At 43.5% G+C, this 14,434-nt stretch overlaps 2 long non-coding RNA genes across 6 annotated transcripts; one reads left to right on the top strand and one right to left on the bottom strand.

Moving 5' to 3' along the window:
* Positions 1 to 1,462: 1,462 nt before the first annotated feature.
* Positions 1,463 to 3,032, bottom strand: LOC144783044 (uncharacterized). Of its 4 annotated transcripts, XR_013601374.1 has the most exons (6): positions 2,935 to 3,032; positions 2,796 to 2,850; positions 2,396 to 2,686; positions 2,211 to 2,306; positions 2,029 to 2,115; positions 1,463 to 1,666 (listed from the first exon to the last, which is right to left on the bottom strand). It is a non-coding gene; the product is annotated as an uncharacterized LOC144783044 (long non-coding RNA). The 4 variants fall into 4 exon arrangements; XR_013601373.1 differs by having other exon boundaries at positions 2,211 to 2,686; XR_013601372.1 differs by having other exon boundaries at positions 2,029 to 2,451; positions 2,552 to 2,686.
* A 73-nt stretch (positions 3,033 to 3,105) lies between these two features.
* LOC144783043 (uncharacterized) lies at positions 3,106 to 4,212 on the top strand. Of its 2 annotated transcripts, none has more exons than XR_013601369.1 (4): positions 3,106 to 3,203; positions 3,288 to 3,342; positions 3,452 to 3,586; positions 4,023 to 4,212. It is a non-coding gene; the product is annotated as an uncharacterized LOC144783043 (long non-coding RNA). The 2 variants fall into 2 exon arrangements; XR_013601370.1 differs by lacking the exon at positions 4,023 to 4,212 and adding an exon at positions 3,687 to 3,786.
* The last annotated feature ends 10,222 nt before the right edge of the window (positions 4,213 to 14,434 follow it).

Below are 14,434 nucleotides of genomic sequence, written 5' to 3'. Positions count from 1 at the left end.
TGTAGTCACATTTTGGTTGAATCTAGCCGAATGGTCACTTTCTCTCTTTGGTATACCTATTCTATGTGTGTATGTGAAGACAGAGGCACTGCTGTTGCATTGGGTGATGCTAATCAATGTGTAGAGTCGGGTACACTGTTGCTGACTAAGTAGTATCTTCCTGTGCATGGGAACTCCAATTGCAACTACGAAGAGGTCCATTTTGGGTAAACAACAAATCAATGTTTCTCTTTAGCTACACTCAGGCGTACCTAAACTTTTGATATGCATCCAATCTTTGTATCTGTGTGTACAAATGCACGTCAAGTAGAGGGGAGCAGGGATATAGACAACGGATTTCTCTCTTTTGGGGGTCAACATGTCTCTTCACGTCGCCAGAAGCGTGAAGACGCTTAATTATAACTCAGAATTATCAGGAAACAGCCTGAAGAAAAGTGCCAATGCTCCTGAGACTTGTCGTGCCAGTAAAGACTGTGTATTGCATATACGGGGTGTCATCGGGATAAGAGGGAAGCGGGGGGCAGCACAGCTGAACTCCTGGGTCCCTTTTGGCTCTCGAGCGCGTCACTCACTGATCGCCGCCACGTGCCGCGCGCCCTTGATATGTAATAATTAGAACACTCCCTGGTGCCGGTCGTGCTTCTGTGGGATCCAGCTGTGCCACCCCCACCTCACAGCTGCTGCGAGGAGTGGAATGGTGTCTGAGAGACGGAAACGAACGGGCGCCGGCGTGGGTACTGATGGCCCTGCTGCCCACTGAGGAGTGCGGGGAGGGTACAAACTGGTATGAGAGGGTCTGGTGCACTATGAGCGGGCCACCGAAACTGCGACTCTACCAGCAGCGGAATTTTCCACATAATTATGGATTTTAGCGCATTTGTTGCATTTTCCAATAATGAGGTGGAAACTTTGACAATACGGTATTTACATATGTGAAAATGGCACAATTGTGAAGTTCTGCTGCCTCGAAACGGGCCGCGTTATGAGGCATAACTAGCTTTTTCTTACAGCATAATTCGGCGAATTCTGCCACATAAAAGTGTGCCCTCCTCTTTCGCATAATTCCGGTGGCCCTGACTATGGGTAATATTGTGCTAGGGCGAAGAGGGCTGACCTGAAAAGTAGACAAGCAGTGTTTTGTGCGGGGGACTAGGGCAGACTGAAGATAAAGAGTGTTATACGCAAACGAATGCAGAACTACACATACACCTGAGCCGCATTCCACTGGCAGACATAACTTACTGTGCCCTATGCCGACACCAACGCCTTACTATGGCACGAATTAAAACAAAGGCGTATATTTAACAAGGACCCCCTGGATACATAAGGATGAAGTTCCTAGACCAGGGAAAGAACAAACAATTGATATGTAACAATCTAGGCAACCATAAAGCAGTATATCAATATTAATATTAAGAAGGAAACTAAGCTACAACAGTAATTCTTAGTATTGACAGTTTATTAATAGTTAAAAATTATCCAAATACAATATTTCAGAATTAAAATACAAAATAAAAAGTATAATTTTCACAAGAAATGGGTAAACACAATACACAAAATCACATTACATATGAAAAGTGCCTATGAATTAAAAAAAGGTGGCGAAATAATTCTCTACGCGCGTTTCGGCGACCAGCGCCTTCTTCTGGAGCAGCCACGAAAATTTCTAAAAAGGTAAATTTACAAAAAGGAGAGAATTACACACATTTAAAATGTACTATTTTGCAACGTTAAAAAGCAATTTACAAATTTTCAGTAGCCTAAAGTTGAACCTTCTTATTTATAATAATCATAGTATGGCGGTACATCAACATTATTGATTTCATTTCCTTGCAGTACTAAATCTTTAGGAGATAGAAGGGCGTGTGCTAGAATAGCGATATAGGAACCTCTTAGTAGATGGGGGCAGCGAATAGATTCCTGAGGCCATGAAGATTAGGGACCCATACTAAATATGCCGGTTGGTCTAGTTTATCTTTTTATATATAATGACTATTATTGTAGTCTATAGTTGTAGTATATACTTACAAAAGGTGTTGTTGTATAGATGTATAGGATGTAGTTTGCTTTTCTTGGTCTCTGTAGTAAGCGGTTCCAACCGTCGAATTACAGGAGCTTAAAAAAGGGATGTATAGTAAGGATTTACTAGCTATGGTTTAGAAGCATTTCTTAAGATGGTGATATGTATTTAGTAGTTCTTGAGCACTTACATGATAAAATAAGGCAGTATGTGTAGTTCAATAGCAAGGTCTAGTGCAAGTCAAACGATAGTATTTTATCGATAGTATCCCATCTTCGAGAGATAACTGGAAATCCCAAAAAGATAGAGAAACCTTTATGTATAGGTCAGGGCTTTATACTACATTCTTAAAGTATCTATACGATTAATTAGTACCTAAAGTGTGCTGGATAGACTCATAGGTTATATCTCCACTGATTAGTTTCTGTTTCCTGGAGACAGAGATGACAATTTTAAATTATAGAGATTTTTTGAATCTCTTATCCTGGCAGAGTAAAAGATAATTAACAATTACTACAATCGATGAATTACCTGATTAGTTAAAGAAATATAGATTGGTCCCGCCGTCCGGAACCTTTAAATCGGTTAAGCCAAGGGTAGGCTTAATAGTTTAGCACTAAGAAATCGTAATCCTCCTGATGTGGGGATCTTATTGGCGATAGCTTCCTGTACATTAGGATAAAATATTTTTACATTTTTAATTGTAAGGAAGAGGTTCTATATTATGACATTCCTATGACTATGCATACTTGTACAGTATAGAATCTTATTTTACCTTTTTAATTTGCTTCCAATATGAATGATGGCACGAGATTAAAATAACTCCCTGTCTGAAAAATAAAAACAGGCGAGTGGTATAAGTAGGAGGTGTGCTAACGGCGGTAATGTCTCGCTGAATATTAAGATATTCTTACCCAATATAAATCAACAGGGCTCTCAACTTCCGGCGGCGGGACACGGGGTTTCTGCAGTCATACGAAGATGGACAGTGCCTGAGTGTTTTGAGGGGCGCGTTTAGCTCCTCTCTCTCTGCTTACATGAAGCACACCTGAATCCTTTTCACTCATTAACTGCACTATATAAACGCGCCCCTCAAAACACTCAGGCACTGTCCATCTTCGTATGACTGCAGAAACCCCGTGTCCCGCCGCCGGAAGTTGAGAGCCCTGTTGATTTATATTGGGTAAGAATATCTTAATATTCAGCAAGACATTACCACCGTTAGCACACCTCCTACTTATACCACTCGCCTGTTTTTATTTTTCAGACAGGGAGTTATTTTAATCTCGTGCCATCATTCATATTGGAAGCAAATTAAAAAGGTAAAATAAGATTCTATACTGTACAAGTATGCATAGTCATAGGAATGTCATAATATAGAACCTCTTCCTTACAATTAAAAATGTAAAAATATTTTATCCTAATGTACAGGAAGCTATCGCCAATAAGATCCCCACATCAGGAGGATTACGCTTTCTTAGTGCTGAACTATTAAGCCTACGCTTGGCTTAACCGATTTAAAGGTTCCGGACGGCGGGACCAATCTATATTTCTTTAACTAATCAGGTAATTCATCGACTGTAGTAATTGTTAATTATCTTTTACTCTGCCAGGATAAGAGATTCAAAAAATCTCTATAATTTAAAATTGTCATCTCTGTCTCCAGGAAACAGAAACTAATCAGTGGAGATATAACCTATGAGTCTATCCAGCACACTTTAGGTACTAATTAATCGTATTGATACTTTAAGAATGTAGTATAAAGCCCTGACCTATACATAAAGGTTTCTCTATCTTTTTGGGATTTCCAGTTATCTCTCGAAGATGGGATACTATCGATAAAATACTATCGTTTGACTTGCACTAGACCTTGCCATTGAACTACACATACTGCTTTATTTTATCATGTAAGTGCTCAAGAACTACTAAATACATATCACCATCTTAAGAAATGCTTCTAAACCATAGCTAGTAAATCCTTACTATACATCCCTTTTTTAAGCTCCTGTAATTCGACGGTTGGAACCGCTTACTACAGAGACCAAGAAAAGCAAACTACATCCTATACATCTATACAACAACACCTTTTGTAAGTATATACTACAACTATAGACTACAATAATAGTCATTATATATAAAAAGATAAACTAGACCAACCGGCATATTTAGTATGGGTCCCTAATCTTCATGGCCTCAGGAATCTATTCGCTGCCCCCATCTACTAAGAGGTTCTTATATCGCTATTCTAGCACACGCCCTTCTATCTCCTAAAGATTTAGTACTGCAAGGAAATGAAATCAATAATGTTGATGTACCGCCATACTATGATTATTATAAATAAGAAGGTTCAACTTTAGGCTACTGAAAATTTGTAAATTGCTTTTTAACGTTGCAAAATAGTACATTTTAAATGTGTGTAATTCTCTCCTTTTTGTAAATTTACCTTTTTAGAAGTTTTCGTGGCTGCTCCAGAAGAAGGCGCTGGTCGCCGAAACGCGCGTAGAGAATTATTTCGCCACCTTTTTTTAATTCATAGGCACTTTTCATATGTAATGTGATTTTGTGTATTGTGTTTACCCCTTTCTTGTGAAAATTATACTTTTTCTTTTGTATTTTAATTCTGAAATATTGTATTTGGATAATTTTTAACTATTAATAAACTGTCAATACTAAGAATTACTTTTGTAGCATAGTTTCCTTCTTAATATTAATATTGATTTACTTCTTTATGGTTGCCTAGATTGTTACATATCAATTGTACGAATTAAAACAAACACAAATAGAAACATACATTATAAGCTACATCCTCAACATAAATACAATTAAATGGCATTGGGTAGCTGGAGATGCAGCTCTTAACAGTACAATGTACACCCCACTACACACACATACATCCTCACTCCCAAGTGTGGCCTCTTTCAGTTGAAAAGGAGGACTTTTTTTGACACTGGAGTGACGAACACGTTCACTTTATTTCTCATGGATGCACTGGGAACCGCCAAGAACTGCGAAGCTGTTGTGATTTTCCCCTCACGCCCCAGCTGCTAATGTGTCCTATTTCGATTTTCCCCGGCGTTAGAGGAGACACAGCCTGGCTGGCTTTCCGGATAGGAAGTTTCCGTCTCCTGCCAGCAGAGTAACTAAAACCTCCGCTACTGACGGACCCAATCGTCTAATTGGAACTTGGAAACCACAAATGAAGTCATCTGTCCACTAGCTCGTGCAGCAGACTCCCAGGAACACTGCAAATATACTCTGAAAAGGATTGTGTTTTAATTATAGCTCGAATACGAATAGTGTCTAATTTAAGACAAGACGCTGTTTCTCATTAATAATTAACCTTCACAGCATGACCCGCTATGATTAGGCACAGTGCCTAGTGTTCGAGAACGTTTTCAAAGAAATAACAAGTCAGGTCCCGGGCCGGCAGCCAATCACAGCGCGGCCTGGGAAATGATGTCACGGGGGTGTCCCGGGCCGGCAGATTCGGGGGCGTGTTTTTCGTGCTCTCCCCTTCCCATTGGCTGGAAGGTAAAATTCCAGCCAATGGGAAGAGGAGAGGGCGTGACTTAAAAAAAGACATGGAAACGCCCCCGAATCGCGTTTTCAGGGGAAAGTGTGATTGACAGCCTCTGTCTCCCAATGGCTAGCCTCCATTTATGGAGCTAGCCAATGGGAGACAGAGGCGGGACCAAAGCCCATATGTAGGATCATGAAATTTCGCCCTGGGCGGAGCAACTGCTACGCAGTTGCAACGCCAGGGCGAAACCTAAAAAGTAAGTCTCCTGGGTCATTAAATCCATGACCCCATGAGAACATACCATATTTTTTTAAAGGACTCCTAGCTGGAGATCTATTTTCTTCAGCTGGAGTACAAGGCCCTCTAATGGTTGTTTTTATAATTGCATTTGCCGGGCTGAAAAGTGTTAAGACTTATAGACATGTTAGTTTTATTTAAAAAATAAAAACTATGGACCATATTTATGAAGGCCTTGCGCCGCCGGTGCGTCACTTTTAAAATGGGAAAAAGTGACACACCGGTAGCGCAAGGCCTTCATAAATAAGGCCCCATATGTCTCTGAACCTTTCTTTTAACAATTTCAGCCCACAAATTGAAATAATGGAAACTACGTTAAAAGAAAGACTCACCGACTTTTATAAAACTTTATTAAATAATTTTATAATATTCACTAATATTAAACATTGTATAGTGCAAACTACTTAAATATACATATATTTTAAACTATTGGTGACTTTTTGAGAAACATGTTAGATCTGCTTTATATATATTGACATGCCCACTTTTTATATTTTGGTGTTGTGACTCTTTGACAAAGTGAGTAAGCAGTGGCGGCTCACAGTGGGAGTGCTGTGGTGGGGTGAGGCTGGGGCAGGGTAGGGGGTATTGGAGACGGACATAAGAAGTCCACGAGTTAAGTAAGTGAATAAATAAATAAAACTATTTACCTTGAGCTTGCTGCATCGCCAACTCAGCGATGCAGCAAGCGCAAGGTAAATAGTTTTATTTATTTATGTACTTACTTTACTCATGTACGTTATATGTCTGACTCCACAACCCTCCACCCTGCCCCTCCTCCTCCCCCGGCCCCGCCTCACTGCTCCGCAGCACTCCCACTGTGAGCCGCCACTGTCAGTAAGTCTGTCTGAGTACAGCCAGGACCTGCTAGACCAACTGCATTCTGTGAATGCCAAAGGCAGTGTGCAGTGGGGGTAGGGATGGGGGGGTTTGCTGCCCACAGAGGATTGGATGCAGAGCCACGCCATAGAGCAGGCCCTGCAGCCAATCCCAAACAATTCACAACCAAGGACTGGCCGTGGAATGAGTGTTACTTGTCTGTGAGGGTTTGGACTCTAACCCTGGCCACACGGCACGCATGGCCGAAGGCCATGGATGGTGTGGGGTTGATGTTAGATATGGTAATAAAATATCAATTTACATTAAAAACCCCAAGAAACTGCAAAAGTCAATTGTAATTATGTCTTGCTTTACATTAAAAAAAACCATTATAAATTCACAGAAAAATAACGGTTAAAGTAACATTATAGTTAGGTTTAAATTTCAGTGACCACATATATTTTTACATTCTAAAAACTAATGAAATTCACTAGTTATAGTTGTAAGCAACTAAAACTCTCTTCACCGCCATGCACAGACTTTTCATCAATTATCAAAGATCAGATTTTGCAGTCATGTTATCAATGATGTAATAGATCATGTCACGAGGGATGTAATATGTGGGGTAATTACAGGTACATAGCAAGGGTGCAAGTTATAGTTACTGTAGGGCACGAGTTATAGTTACTTGAGATAACTGTAACTGGTGAATTTCAGGATTTTTAGAATTTAAAATTTACGTTGGCTCGGAAATCTTTTACCAAACTATAATGGTACTCTATAACCTTTGATTTCCTCAGTGAAAGAAATTAAGATATTTTCAGATTCCCATGGGAGTGAGCACTCTAAACTAAACATGAGAAAAAATGTTCCTGGCCGCCATTACAGGAAACGGGGACTTAGTCCCCTGTTCCGAACATATAGAAAGAAAAATAATTTAAGGGGTAAGGGTAAGGATACACTGCCACCATAGTTCCCATGGGGTGAACCCATAGGGACCCCCCCATGGGCCAAAACCAAAAACAAATTGGCAAAACATGCTGCAATCCCGCAGGCCAAAATTACTTTATATGGAGAGGGAGGCCACACGCCCCCCCTTCCTGAGCCTCCAGAGGCCCCGGGGAGCGCTGGCCCGGGGCTAAAAAATTACTTCATATGTGGAGGGGGCTGTGTGACCCCCCCCTTCCAGAGCCTCTAAAGGCCCCAGGAAGCCCACTCCTGGAGCTAAAATTTAGCAAAATGGGGAGAGGGCCGCACAGCACCCCTCCCGTGCAATTGAAGGCCCCGGGGAGCCCACCCCTGGGGACAATTACTTTAAGGGAGGAGGGCTGCATGACCCTCCTGCCTGGCCCATTAATGGCTCACCAGGTATGTCCATGATAGCCCAACCCCGGTACATAGCAGTTTCCCTACCCACGAGGAAGCAAACACAAAGTCTACTCCCAGTGGGTGGGAGCTTTGAAAATGTTCCTACCTACTGGGCGCAGAGTTTTGATCTGTTTTTCTGCCCTCACTCATGGGGTAGGGAAACAGATCAGAATATTGCTCCTGCCCAGGGGGAGCCACAGTAGTAGGTGATCCCTGCAGGTGCGAGCAGTGCTAGCTCCCGCTGCATATGGGGAGCCAGCCAGGGCATGGGAGCCTTGGTGCTCCCCCACAAGCCCAAACAAGCATTTGGTAAGTGTCATGGGTGTGCAACAGGGCACCCACCTTTAAAAAATGCGGCCCCAGGTGATGGTGTCCCCAGGGCTGACAGCAGCTCAGGGAGGGGGGTTGCGCAGCCCCCTCCCTTAATTTTAATAAGTGGCCCTGGGCAATGGGGTCCCCAGGGCCTAAAAAGGCTTGGGACAGGGGCCACATAGCCCCCACCTCTTTATTTAAATAAGTTGCCCTGGGGGTTCCCAGGGCCCAACAAGGTTCAGTGAGGGGGGCAGCGTGGCCCCTCCCCTTTAATTTAAATAAACCGCCCTGGGAGATGGGGTCCTCAGGGCCTAACATGGGTTGACGAGAGGGAGCCCCATGGCCCCCCTCCCTTTTAATCTTTGCAATGGTCCTGGGGATCAGGTCACTAGGGCCAAACAAGCCTCAGGGAGGGGGTCCACAAGGTCCCTTCCCTTTTAATTAAAATAATCTACCCTGGGGGATGGGGTCCCCAGGGTCTAAAAAGAGTTGGGTAGGGAGGCCACACAGCCCCCCTCCCTTTTAATTTTAGTAATGGCCTTGAGGGATTTGGTCCCCAGGGCCTAACAAGGCTCAGGGATGGGGGCCACACAGCCCCCTTCCCTGTTCATAAATAAAGGCCCTGGGGATAGGGTCCCCAGGGCCAATCTCTGTGGCCAACCCCTTGCCCCGCAATTCCAAAGGTTGTGTGCAATGCGGGGTTGGCTGCCTTCGGGTGGTTGGCTGCAGTGCCTGGCCACCGTCCAGTGGGGTTGACTGCATGGGGGAGGAAGGTTGGCTACAGGCCCTGGCATCAGTAATGTTCTCATTGATTTAATTTGAGATGTTATCAGTGATGTTGTCATAGAATGTCATTTGTGATGTAATATGTGAGGTCATAAGCAGTGCATTGTGGGGGCACAAGCTATAGTTAGCTCTTTTAACTGTAACTGGTGAATTTCTGTGTTTTTTTAGTTCAAAACGTTAATGTACTTCTTCCCAGTATTTAGATATGAAGGAGTAGTCTGAAGAATGGGGAATGGCACATTCTTGTAAGCATACAATATCTCCTTTTTGCACTTTTCAGAGCTTAAAAACGACATGTCTTTTCCCTTGTGTGCCCATACCTCGGGCATTCAATGCAAGAGTGTTAAACATAAAAGTGGTTAGAATAAAAACTTTGCAGAAAAGTAAATTCATGTTAAACATTACCATTTTTCAAACTTAACGGGGGCCATATGCTTTCACATATCTGGTGACCATCATTAGACTTTGTCACCTATGCACCTATTTCTTCTTCTACCCCTAAATAGGGGGTTTGCAGAAATATATATTTTGGTTTTAGTTTTCTCCTAATTCCTGAGAGAATAGGTTGAAATCTAAATCCTCAGAGTCAGAGCGTTCCCCAACACGATGTATCTAGACTCTGAGAAACATTCTTTGGGTTGAGATTTACTCTTGCTTTTTTTACGGGCAAATTCGGCTGGTCCCTCTCTGCGGGCCACTGCTTTCCTTTTGGTCCTTTTGGATTTGTTCTTTTTTGTAACCACTTCCATGGGGTCATTGGTGGGTGCCATTTCCTCCTCAGTTGAGGACTGCTCTTCCCTTTCCCATTTTCCCATGCCCTCTCTTTTGCTTCCTCTTTTATATTGAATATATCTGTTGGAATGACTGTGCAGTCTGAATCAATATCCTTTTTTTAAAATATATTTTTATTTGGAGATAGTTCATCATTACTTAATACAATAATGTTGTAAAAAGAAAATACGTTAATACCACTTCCTGCTGATCCACATGATTTGAGAAATTATTAAAACCATATACAGTAAAAACAGCGAGATTGAAAATGGGGGGCCCTCGGCCCCCCGCACGCATGGCGGCGCGGCGACCGCTTCCCCCCTTCCCCTCTGTGTGCCTCTCGGTGGTGGGGGCGGGCCCTTGGGCGCGACCCACCACCGATTGGCCGGCGGCCTCCCTGACCCGGATACCAGTGGAGGATGTCCGGGTTAGGGGGGGTGGGCTACTGGAGGGGCGGGGCGGAGGGGCGTCGCTACTCCGCCTGGCCCCTTGGGAATAAAGAGGCGGGGAGCGCCCGGGAGACCCCCTTGTCCCTGGACGCTCCCCCGCAGCACGGTGTGCCCCGCGCTCGGGGCTTCTTTGTTTTTTAAATTTTCTCGCTTTATTTTTCAGGTTTCTGGATCCCCTTGTGCCCGGACGCTTCCCAGCGCGAGCGGAGGCCACCACGTGAACAGGAGCGGCTAGGGAGCTGCGCCGCATCGGGGACCTGGGAGCAAGTCGCAAGTCGGTATTGCTGTTGTGAGGAGACCGGCGGGTGACGAGGGAGTGTTACTTTACTGGGCCTGGCGTGCGACCAATGCAGTTGATGGGCCTGTCGGCGGAGAAAGCAACTCGCCTGGAGGAACAGCTGCGTCGGTCGGCGGCGGTGCGAGCGGCTGCCTCCACCCAACTCTCCCTTTTATTGATGGTGAGCGTGCGCCTGGTTGGCAGCGTAATTTATGTCGCATTGTTTTGGTCATTCCGAGTGTTTTTTCATGTTGCCTGGCTAGCTCAGTCATTAGAGCAGGGTGCTCATACCGCCAAGGTCGTGGGTTCAATCCACGTACGGGCCAGTAACTCGAAATCCTTAAAAACGATATGTAATTCGAATGTACATTCATATATGAGATGGTATTTAAAATAACACCTTATTGGCGTGTTTGTTTTAGGAATAATTAATGCTTCTGCCCGGAATTACGCTTGTTCACAACTACTCACAAATGACTGGATATCTGCCTACCGTTTAACGAGATATTGTGTGTCTGAGTTAATGGGAGTGATCGGTGCTCGAAGCCCTGATAGCTCCGTCGGTAGAGCATCAGACTTTGAAGCTAGGGGTCCAGGGTTCAATTCCCTGTTCGGGCGCATAGCATCTTAAGCGGGGATTGAGTGCAGATTAATACGTGTTGCACTTTCTTTCAAAAAATTAATGTGCTTTTTACTAGCATAAATATAATTCACACCGCAGCTTATCTATAATCATGAATGGCTTGAATGGGCAGTACAAGGAAGACTACAAGCTTTGTCATCTATATTAAATTAAACCTTTAAGTGCATATTATTCATACATATTTCATGTTTATAAATTGGCCCTAATACAATGTGACATTCAGTCCTTCATGAGACATATTCTGTGATTCTTTAAGTATCTCCTCTCACCTTTTTGTCCAGTGGGGACTGACATTTATGTGTCTGCTCTACTGTAACTATCCTTAGGAATCATGTTTTTATATTTTATTAAGGCAACCAAATAAATGATTTCACCTTTTTCAACACGTAGTTTGCCATATTGTATCACGTCAAAGCGTAGTACTTGACGATGTCGAATAACTGGTTGGGCTTTTTAGAGGTGAAACTTCAAACAGGCAGTTGCCGGTCTGCCCTTCGTGCTCCATATGGATCATATCCCTCAATGTAGTGTCCAGAAATACGATCAATGAAGCAAATTAGCGGTTGCTTAATAAAAATGCGCTCTAACAGTGCGAAATGGGATACTTTCCAGCAAAGTGTAAAACGAGGGGAGTGAGCTAGCTGACGGAAGTCTGATAAGGAAACGAGGGGCAGATTTATCTGTGTAATTTTTATTTGTGTAATTTTAACATGTTATATGCACATCAAGGTTGCTAATTACTTATTTTAGGCAGCAAACAGCCATTGACAAAGCCAATAGTCCAGGTATGCTACCGGTAATATATAGTTGGGGGAATGATAAAAAATTTACAAGTGGGCGGCACATTAGGCTGGACCACAGTTTTGGTCCTTTACTTGTCATGGTGTCCCCAGGGCTCCAAATGTAAGCTCTTCAAACTTTTAGACAAACCATGGTTGCTATGTACTTATCTTAGGCAGCAAACAGGCATTGACAAAGCCAATAGCCCAGTCTTACAGGTAAGATACTTGTAATAGTAATAATTGTGGTAATGACGGAAAAGACTACAAGTGGGTGGCTAGACCACAGTTTTGGTTCCGTGCTGTACTAAGGCAGGTCTAGAGAAGAAAGGGTCGAATGACTTGGTAACAGTTTCAGAGCAAGGGGGAACAAATGAGCATTATGCAGGCGAGTCAGTACTCCGGGCCTTAAGAGGCAGTGTATGCAGCAGGGCCTTAGAGGCAGTGGATGCATATGTCATATTTCTGACTCTTCTGAACTTCTTTTTGAGGGGCAGAATAGATAGTACAGTGGTAGTTCCTGGGGGCCACAAATGCCTTTTCGAGTAACGCGTATCTATGTTCAGGACGGAGCGATGGTATCACTTGGGTAATTGCTTCACAACAATGGGCATCCCCCCCCTTTTTATTGCCTGTTTTTAATGTGAGGGTTGTAAATGGGCCACAAGAATCTCTCGTGGGGTTGTTTTTGGGGTGGAATGTTTTATCTCACAATTCTAAGTTTAAGCGTAAACACTTTAGAAGGTTTATCATTTGGATCTACTGAGTTGATAGTTAAACGAGCATGGTAACTCCTATATGCTAATGCCCGCTTTCTGCCCGCTTTCTGGGGTCCTCCTTGCGAGCAAACAGGTTTTTAAGTGTAGGGCTTGATAGTGTGCAAGCAGTTTCCCAAGCTGCGTGGTAACTGTGCTAAGCACAGACGTCAACCACATTTTGTGGCAATTCAGGGCAGAACGCCAAACAAAGGTATTTGAATATTTCAATTCTGAAGGCAAATAATACCATGTTGGGCCTAAAAATCCATTCAATTTGGGGAACCAGTAGTGTCTAAAAGGACTCTTGTCTCGACAACATAGCGAGAGTACCATAGTGGGCCACTAAGATTATTAGTATTAGAACCGCTAACGGGTATAGATCAGACCTTTCTTTTGAAGAGCAGCAGGTCCTGCTTCAGGGGTGTCCCTTGTGGGCATGGGGGTAGGGCAAGCCAATTCCTTCGGGTTGCCTTTCTAGGCCAACAATGCTACAAATTTGTGTCTTATATTGATACTATGTTCATGAGGAAAGCATTTTCAGGTTAGGTGAAATTTTCGGTTTTTCAATTGTAACAGTTAAAGTAGGGTAGCGTTGTCCTTATACTGGAGATGGCATCGACCATTGATGCTCCCAAAAGCCTGGGGCTCTGCAGAATCTATTGCAGTCCTTACTATGAATGACTGACTATATCATGCGGTTCGCAATCATTCCAGGGAATTACAAACAGTGCTGATTGGGGAAATCGGTGAATTTTCAATGATGCCGTTGTCGAAAGGCCAAAAATGAAAAGTTTTCTTCTTGTGGGTTACCTCAATTTTATATTTTCACCATGAGTTGTCCAGTGGTATTAGATAACAACTTTATTAAATTATTAACACGCAGTAACTTAGCACAGTATACGTCGTGCCCTAGGGGCGTACCAGACCATATATCAAGAAAGTGGTGTACGGACCACGGCAGGCATGCTGACAAGGCTTGCAGCCTTTAGAACGGCGGGGCCAACAGGAAGCACTCAAGGTAGTGACACATGGGGACCCACGCAAGGGAAAAGCCTTTATCTCACAGGTCATCTCATGTTAGTACTAAGATCAATGACATCAACAGATCTGATAGTTTCAACAAGCGTGGAACTTCCCCACGCTAATGACCGATTGCTTGGGGGTCCTCATAATCCTACACATCCTGGCCCCGGATGTCACACCTTAAAAAGTGTCCAAGAGCCTAGTTGCGGCATCAAATAATTCTGGGGATGCTTGTGAGCATGTCCGGTTGGCTGGGATGGTATTTACCAGAAGCCACAGTGGGGGAGCTAAAAAGGCTCTTGTGCCATCTTACAGCCTGGCATAGTTAGGGCTGTGCTAATCCTTTTGGGTAAAAACTTTGATGCTGCACTGTCAAACTGACTGTCTGTTTTTCACACATAGATCCTATGCATAAAGACGTGGGTAGAAAAGCAGGGTTAAGAGGCGATGTCCTCGTCTGCAGCACAATTTTCTTTTAGTAACAATGAATGTGAATATAGGAAGCCAATTTTACAGCCTAGCATGGTTAGGGCGGCGCTGATCCAATGCTAAAGATTTAGATGCTGCACTGGCAAACAGACTGTCCCTTTCAAACCTAGATCCTATTGCCTA

Source organism: Lissotriton helveticus, chromosome 9, assembly GCF_964261635.1.
Source record: "Lissotriton helveticus chromosome 9, aLisHel1.1, whole genome shotgun sequence".
In the NCBI taxonomy this organism is placed as follows: Eukaryota; Metazoa; Chordata; class Amphibia; order Caudata; family Salamandridae; genus Lissotriton; species Lissotriton helveticus.
Note: the sequence above shows the minus strand (reverse complement) of the source record. Positions and strands in the feature narration are given on the sequence as shown.